This window comes from Mustelus asterias, chromosome 15, assembly GCF_964213995.1.
Source record: "Mustelus asterias chromosome 15, sMusAst1.hap1.1, whole genome shotgun sequence".
In the NCBI taxonomy this organism is placed as follows: domain Eukaryota; kingdom Metazoa; phylum Chordata; class Chondrichthyes; order Carcharhiniformes; family Triakidae; genus Mustelus; species Mustelus asterias.
This window is the reverse complement of record NC_135815.1, coordinates 86,393,746-86,402,373: the sequence shown is the minus strand read 5'-3', so window position 1 is coordinate 86,402,373 and position 8,628 is coordinate 86,393,746. Positions and strand designations below refer to the sequence as shown.

Genomic DNA, 8,628 nt, shown 5'->3' with positions numbered 1-8,628 from the left:
GTTTTTAAAAATCCCATCTATTTTTAAAATATCTTTTTTAAAACAATATCACTAATGCAGCTTTTGACTGGACTTGTGCCTTATTTTATTGATGTTCCTGCCTGAAAATGTGTGTGATCCGTTATAGTTTCACACGTCACTTTCCAGCTGGTGATTTTGTGTGTGTGTGTGTTGAGGGGATCAGTAACTTGGGAGTTTGCCAACTACCGTCAGCGCTTGGCTGCCCCCAGTTGCAGGATCCTGGTACCGTTAACGAAGCAAGCTTGAGGATTTAAATTGTGCTTAGGAGAGTGGTGTTAGTTTAAATGAAATATAAACAGCCTGTCAGCGATTCGCATAGTGGAAATGACAGGAATATGTTGAACAGGTGAATGTACTCCTTGGTACTTGATTATCATCCCTCCCCCAAGTATGTGACAAATATAACAGCTGGAACTTTGACCATCACCTTTGACCTAGTTCACAGAATCCTACAGTGCAGAAGGAGGCCATTCGGCCATCAAGTCTGCACTGACCACAATCCCACCCAGCACCCAGGCCCTATCCCCATAACCCCATGCATCTAACCTAGCTAGTCCCCCTGACTCTAAGGGACAATTTTAGCATGGCCAATGCAGCTAACCCGCACATCTTTGGGCAGTGGGAGGAAACCGGAGCACTCGGAGGAAACCCACGCAGACACGGGGAGAATGTGTAAACTCCACACAGACAGTGACCCAAGCCAGGAATCTGTGAGGCAGCAATGCTAAACACTATGCCACTGTGCTACTCGTTAGTTGACTGCCGACTGGGTGATTGTCTCGATTTTCTTTATATCAGAGGTTACTTGCTTAAAGGAAAGCCACTTTTAGTACATTGGTTATAGGCTGTATTCTAGGAGTGCACACTGCTTCATCTATTTGTACTTAATCATATTTAAGTTGTTGTTTTTGTTGCTACTGCCACCAAGCTAAAATAATCAGTATTTAGTGATCCTCGTTAGGAGGTTTACCAGAAGACAGATACTCATTTCTGGAGTGGAAATTCACATCCAAGGTCCCCAGTTTTCATAGAAAATCACAATGTTATCCTATAAATATGGTATACATTCCATGTGATAAAACAGCATTGGATAGATTCTTCATGATTATTAGGGGATAGCAGCTCTTGTATACAATCAGAAAGTATTGTTTTTATTTTTTTTTAAATGTCCATGAAATCAAAAGTAGTCCCCAAAACACCAATAAAAAATCTGGATACTTTTATGATCAGGTGGATATGATTGAACTGGCTCCCCTCTATTCGACCTCCTTGATTTGTCCCAGCAAGAATTTTAAGTTTCTTTTTCACAAGGATATGCATTTTCCAAATCTAAATGTATTTAAACCATTTATGCAGTGATCAATAAGGAACCAAACAAACCAGATTTTCTTGAGTTAAAAGGCAAACTTATTAACCTCTAAACCCAAGGGAAAACCAAACACGTCAAACACACAGGTATCAAAAGGGAAGTTGCATTCCTATAAAAATGTTAAAAGAATGTACATTTAAGTTTTCTTTGCTTCTCCTTGAAGCATAGATTATTAAGTGTTGTGGCTGATTTGGATGAGCTGGTTTCGTGGATGCTCTTCGATGTTACAATTATTACAAGATCTCTGTTCACTGGTAGATTTCTGATAGTTCATTACTTGAATCGGGTGACGAATGTTTCCAAAGAGAGAGGGAAGGATCGCAGCTTTTCACCCTATTTTTTTTCCTACTGAAAATGTTTCGACACCCGATGCGTCACTTGCAATCTCTCTACAGTGGCTGCAGATTGGCCTGTTATGCTTCACCCGTTGTGTATTTCCAAGGGGTTTTAAGTGGGTCTGTCTATGTGGCAGCCATTATTTCAATATCCAGCATTTTGCATCTTGATGTCTCTTCCTTTGTGACAAGTTTCAATAGATTTTTTAATTATCAGAAATGTCCCTCCTTTCATAATTCCAAGGGTGTCTTGTTTGCTTTTGCACCTTCACCTCAGCAAGTGACCTTGCCTTTTAGAAAAACTGTTCTGTCTCATTTCAAATTGCAAAATTTCTAGTCAGTTGTAAAGTAATATTTTCAAAAATGAAGGGGCATAGCCTTGTGACAATATCCATATGAATGTATAAATTAGGAGCAGGAGTAGGCCACGTGGTCCCTCCATTCAATAGGATCATGGCTGATTGTAACTTCAATCCCACAATCGTGCATGCCCCCCATAACTTTTCACCTCTTGTTGATCAAGAATCTATCTAGCACTGCCATTAAAATATTCAAAGTCTCTGCTTCAAGTGCCTCTTGAGGAAGAGTGTTCTCGAAACTCAACCCTCTGAGAGAGAAAAAATTCTCGACTCTGCCTTAAATGAATGACCCCTTATTTTTATACAGTGACCGTGACTCCTAGTTCTAGATTTATCAGCAAGAGGAAGCATCCTCTCCATATCCACCATGTCAATACCCCTTAAAGGTTTTGATCAAGTCGGCTCTTATCTTCTAAAGTACAGTGAGTACAAACTTAACCTCTTCAACTTTCCGTCATAAGCCAACCTGTCCATTCCTGCCATCCTGTGGCAATGTCTCTGTAATAGCCGTAAGAAGTCTCACAACACCAGGTTAAAGTCCAACAGGTTTATTTGTTAGCAAAAGCCACTAGCTTTCGGAGTGCGGCCCCTTCGTCAGGTGAGTGGGAGTTCTGTTCACAAACAGGGCATATAAAGACACAAACTCAATTTACAAAATAATGGTTGGAATGCGAGTCTTTACAGGTAATCAAGTCTTAAAGGTACAGATAATGTGAGTGGAGAGAGCGTTAAGCACAGGTTAAAGAGATGTGTATTGTCTCCAGATGGGACAGTTAGTGAGATTTTGCAAGCCCAGCAAGTCGTGGGGGTTACATATAGTGTGACATGAATCCAAGATCCCGGTTGAGGCCGTCCTCATGTGCGGAACTTGGCTATCAGTCTCTGCTCAGCAACTTTGCGTTGTCATGTGTCGTGAAGGCCGTCTTGGAGAACGCTTACCCGAAGATCAGAGGCCGAGTGCCCGTGACCGCTGAAGTGTTCCCCAACAGGAAGAGAACACTCTTGCCTGGTGATTGTCGAGTGGTGTTCATTCATCTGTTGTCGTGGCGTCTGCATGGTCTCCCCAATGTACCATGCCTCGGGACATCCTTTCCTGCAGCGTATCAAGTAGACAACGTTGGCTGAGTTGCAAGAGTATTTACCGTGTACCTGGTGTATGGTGTTCTCACATGAGATGATGGCATCCGTGTCGATGATCCTGCACGTCTTGCAGAGGTTGCTGTGGCAGGGTTATGTGGTGTCATGGTTACTGTTCTCCTGAAGGCTGGGTAGTTTGCTGTGGACAATGGTCTGTTTGGGGTTGTGCGGTTGTTTGAAGGCAAGAGTGGGGGTGTGGGGATGGCCTTAGTGAGATGTTCGTCTTCATCAATGACATGTTGAATGAAGGCTCCGGAGGAGATGTCGTAGCTTCTCCGCTCCGGGGAAGTACTGGACGACGAAGGGTACTCTGTCCGCCGTATCCCGTGTTTGTCTTCTGAGCAGGTCGGTGCGGTTTTGCGCTGTGGCGCGTCGGAACTGTCAATCGATGAGTTAAACGCCATATCCTGTTCTTATGAGGGCATCTTTCAGCGTCTGGAGCTGTCTGTTGCGATCCTCCTCATCTGAGCACGTGCTGTGTATACGGAGGGCTTGTCCGTAGGGGATGGCTTCTTTAACGTGTTTAGGGTGGAAGCTGGAGAAGTGGAGCATCGTGAGGTTATCCGTGGGCTTGCAGTACAGTGAAGTGCTGAGGTGACCATCCTTGATGGAGATTTCTTGGACACACGCATCTCCATCAAGGTCGGTCACCTCAGCACCTCACTGTACCGCCAGCCCACGGATAACCTCATGATGCTCCACTTCTCCAGCTTCCACCCTGAGCACGTTAAAGAAGCCATCCCCTATGGACAAGCCCTCCGTATGCACAGGATCTGCTCAGATGAGGAGGATCGCAACAGGCACCTCCAGACGCTGAAAGATGCCCTCATAAGAACAGGATATGGCGCTCGACTCATCGATCGACAGTTCCGATGCGCCACAGCGAAAACCGCACCGACCTCCTCAGAAGACAAACACGGGACACGGTGGACAGAGTACCCTTCGTCGTCCAGTACTTCCCCGGAGCGGAGAAGCTATGACATCTCCTCCGGAGCCTTCAACATGTAATTGATGAAGACGAACATATCACCAAGGCCATCCCCACACCCCCACTTCTTGCCTTCAAACAACCGCACAACCTCAAACAGACCATTGTCCGCAGCAAACTACCCAGCCTTCAGGAGTACAGTGACCACGACACCACACAGCCCTGCCACAGCAACCTCTGCAAGACGTGCCGGATCATCGACACAGATGCCACCATCTCACGTGAGAACACTATCCACCAGGTACACGGTACATACTCTTGCAACTCGGCCAATGTTGTCTACCTGATACGCTGCAGGAAAGGATGTCCCGAGGCATGGTACATTGGGGAGACCATGCAGATGCTACAACTACAGATGAATGAACACCGCTCGATAATCACCAGGCAAGACTGTTCTCTTCCTGTTGGGGAACACTTCAGCGGTCACGGGCATTCGGCCTCTGATCTTCGGGTAAGCGTTTTCCAAGGCGGCCTTCACGACACACGACAACGCAGAGTCGCTGAGCAGAGACTGATAGCCAAGTTCCGCACACGTGAGGACGGCCTCAACCGGGATCTTGGGTTCATGTCACACTATCTGTAACCCCCACGACTTGCCTGGGCTTGCAAAATCTCACTAACTGTCCTGTCTGGAGACAATACACATTTCTTTAACCTGTGCTTAACGCTCTCTCCACTCACATTGTCTGAACCTTTAAGACTTGATTACCTGTAAAGACTCGCATCCTAACCATTATTTTGTAAGTTGAGTTTGTGTCTTTATATGCCCTGTTTGTGAACAGAACTCCCACTTACCTGATGAAGGGGCAGCGCTCCGAAAGCTAGTGGCTTTTGCTACCAAATAAACCTGTTGGACTTTAACCTGGTGTTGTGAGACTTCTTACTGTGTTTACCCCAGTTCAACGCCGGCATCTCCACATCTGTAATAGTCATCAGATCTTCCTTATTAATTTCTATTTGCGCTTTCATGGGTTCTATGTGAAACGAGTTTAGGTATTATGAGAAGCCTTTTGTTCTGAGTTCTCAATCTAGTTCCTAATAAATGAGTTCAAAGCAAAAGACTGCCCAACATAGGGTGTAAATTGGCCATAAGGAAGCTTCATTTGGGGAATGAGAAAAAATTCTTCTGGTGCCATTGGGCTGAGTCCTGAGGTTTAGTTGCGATACAGTCAGTAAAGAATTCTGCTTGAGTCATGTGCCTAAAATGGATACCCAAAGATCTTTTATTTCTCCACTGTTGGCATTGCTCAAGAAAATAGGCTCCAAATTTCACCTTAAAATTTTCATTGAAGAGTTAGGATGAAAGAAAATCTGTGATTAAAATTGGTCAGTGGGTAAGGGTATTGAGGGTAATCGATCAAAGGAGGGTCAATGGATTTAATGTACAGAGCAACCATGATCTAGTGGAATTGTGAATTGTGCTCAAGGAGGTGAATAGCCTCTTCAGACGGTTGCTATTTTAATTAACGGCAAATGCACTATTTGGTGCCAACATCCAGAAAACTAATAAAAAAAGATAGAAAATGGGTCTGAAATGGAACCTTGTGTGAGTAATTAATGGTTTGTATGAGGCTGTCAAATTAGTGGGATTCAGGGATGTTGACTTGGTGGGAGAGATTGTAACTCCACTATATGTATTGAATTCCTGGTATGCTTCAAAAGGGGCTTATTACACAAGCAGATGAAACCATCCTCTTCCATGACTGCTGTTTATGCAGAAAACAATGGTGGAGGAGCCATTTTTTAGATTTAAATTGCTGAGATTAGACTTTTGACATTTTTGAATCCATTGAGGCATGTGTTGTTTGAGAGGGAAAATAATAACTAGGAGGTTTACTTTGTGTTTGCCACTTGACAACCCAATAAAGAATAGCAACAAAAATTTGCATTTATGTATTTATTAATCATAGAATCCCTACAGTGCAGAAGGAGGCCATTTGACCCATCAAGTCTGCACCAACCACAATCCCACCCAGACCCTATTCCCATAACCCCACAAATGTTGTAAAACATCCCAAGGTGCTTCACAGGAACATTATTGAACAAAATTTGATATCAAACCAAATGGGTAAGTGAAAACAGTAAGTTTTAAGGAGCAAATTCCAGAGCTTGAGGTCTTGACAGCTGAAGGCACTCTGCCAATGGTAAAGAGATTAAAATTGGGCAAGCTCACCAGACCAGAAATGGAGAAGTGCGGATATATAGGGTTGTAGGTTTGAAGGAGGATGCAATGATAGGTAGAGGGGAGGCCATGAAGCGATTTGAAATCGAGGATGAGAATTTAAAAATCAAGATGTTGCTTAATTGGGAGCTAGTGTAGGTCAACAAGGACAGGGGTGATAGGTGAATGAGAAAGTGTTGAGAATTAGGATGTGAGCAGCAGAGTAAGAATGGCTTTTTTATGGAGGGTGGAAGATGGGAGGCCAGCTGGGAATGCATTGGAATAGAAAAGTCTAGAGGTAACACTGGGATGGCTGAGGCTTTCAGCTGCAAATCAGGTGAAGTGGGGTAAAGTTGGGTGACGGCATGGAGATGAAAATAAGCTGTTCTAGCGATGGTGGGAAGCTCATCTCTGAATCAAGTACAATGAGTCAAGGTTGCAAACGGTCAGGTACAGTAAAGAGGCAGTCTTATATTTTTATAACTAATGGGCTGAATATTTTATCTTGCGTCCAGGGACCCACAAAGTGATTTTACCGCAGTCACACTGGAAAGGAGAGCAGTTAGATAATTCTAAAGAGTAACTTCAAATTGTTCTGTGAACACAAGCGCACATGCGCACTTTGTGCTCTGGTTGCTGTAGAAGTTGCATTGTTGCAGAACCTGTTCACAAAATGGTTCCAATATGTAAACATCTTTTAGTGGTGACCCTGGCCTTGAGAGGTAATCACACCAGCTTGTTTAGTGCATTTCATCATGATTTTGGCTGGTGGTGTGGTAAAACTGTCATTTGAACAAAGCTTTTATTTTTTTATTTTCCGACTAGCTGATTTAATAGAATTAATAGAAAAATTGATCAACTATTTGCATATATGATTATATAACTTTTTAAGCATTTACACAGAAGGCTCCACGGATTGCAAATTTGAGGAATAAGCGTGGTTCAGTTCGTAGCATTTTTACCTCTGAATCACAGGGGCTCAGGTTCAGCCTGACTCCCAAGACTGATATTCCAGTGCAGTACTGTGGGAGCACTGCTGAGGGAGCACTATCATTTTTTGCATGAGGCATTAAACCAAGCTGTCTTTGCCTGCACAGATGGATGTAAAAGACCCTTTGGCACTATTTTTAAGAAGTGCAGGTAAATTATCCCAGGCCAATATTTATCAACATCACAAAGCACAGATTATCTGGCCAATACTACATTGCTGTTTGTGGGAGCTTGCTGAGCACCTATTGGTTGCCATGTTTCATACATTACAACAGTGATTATCCTTTACAAATTTCTTTGTATCTGAAATGCTTTGAGATGTCCAGTCTTTACTTCAAGAATCATTCATATCCTGGTGATAACGCCACACAAAAAATATAGTTCTTCCTGCCATGCTACAGTGATTTAATATGTGTGCTTAAACATTGGTCACATTATTCTAATTTCTGTGCTCCAATGCCCCCAAGTGGTTGATTTGCTCTGCACTACAAATCCAAATAAATATCGTTTGTTGTATATTGAACTTCTAACATGCTGGGGTTTTAGCAGAAGCTAAGGAAGGGCATGGCCCAACAGCAGTCTTTTAAACTTCTAAAAATAAAAATGACACTAGGAGAATTTGAAAACACAGTGTGTCAGCATCAAAAAACTCTGGTGACAGTGGATTCAATAGTTTATTGTTACTGATTTGCTGCTTATATCATGCACAACTAGTCTCCATAACCAGAGATTAATTTAATGAACACACAGAAATGCACAAGCTAGCTAACCATTGCACAAGCCAACCGAGCCATTCAGCACAATTTATGAAGGGTTTGTTTAATTGCATTTGTTATTTTATCATGGGTATTGTATACATGCATTTTAAGCAATTTGTTTGAGACAGTTTACATGCAAAGTATTGAAGTAAATATAACAACATGGATAGAGGAACGGCTAAGGACAGAAAGCAAAGAGGTGCCATGAATGGATGTTTATTGGATTGGTGGAATGTGGGTGGTGTTACATCTTAGAGAAAGAGAATGATTAGTCATTTACATAATGTCATGGTGCCAAATTAGGGGACATTGCACCAAATAAGGGGATATGGTAAACTTTGAAAGAATGGTGGGAAGACGTAGACAAATTAGCAGACTGGGCAGTTCCATGACAGTTGTTCAAAGACAAGAAATGTGAAGTAATGTATATTAAGGATAATGAATTCACATTCTTACCAGAGTGGAAAACTGAGATCTTAAGCTGTAAACACAAAGATCGTCACTTGTGGG

At 42.8% G+C, this 8,628-nt stretch overlaps 1 protein-coding gene across 2 annotated transcripts in view; it reads left to right on the top strand.

The window, feature by feature from the left end:
* zbtb2b (zinc finger and BTB domain containing 2b) overlaps positions 1 to 8,628 on the top strand; it is a 74,649-nt gene that overhangs the window by 46,890 nt on the left and 19,131 nt on the right. Inside the window, exon 1 of one of the 2 annotated variants that reach the window (XM_078230265.1) lies at positions 2,453 to 2,506. The exons of the other annotated variant lie outside the window; for it this stretch is intronic. The gene's annotated coding sequence lies outside the window, so the exon portion shown is untranslated. Of the gene's footprint in view, positions 1 to 2,452; positions 2,507 to 8,628 lie in introns of those variants that run through there. 2 annotated transcript variants of the gene reach the window in all.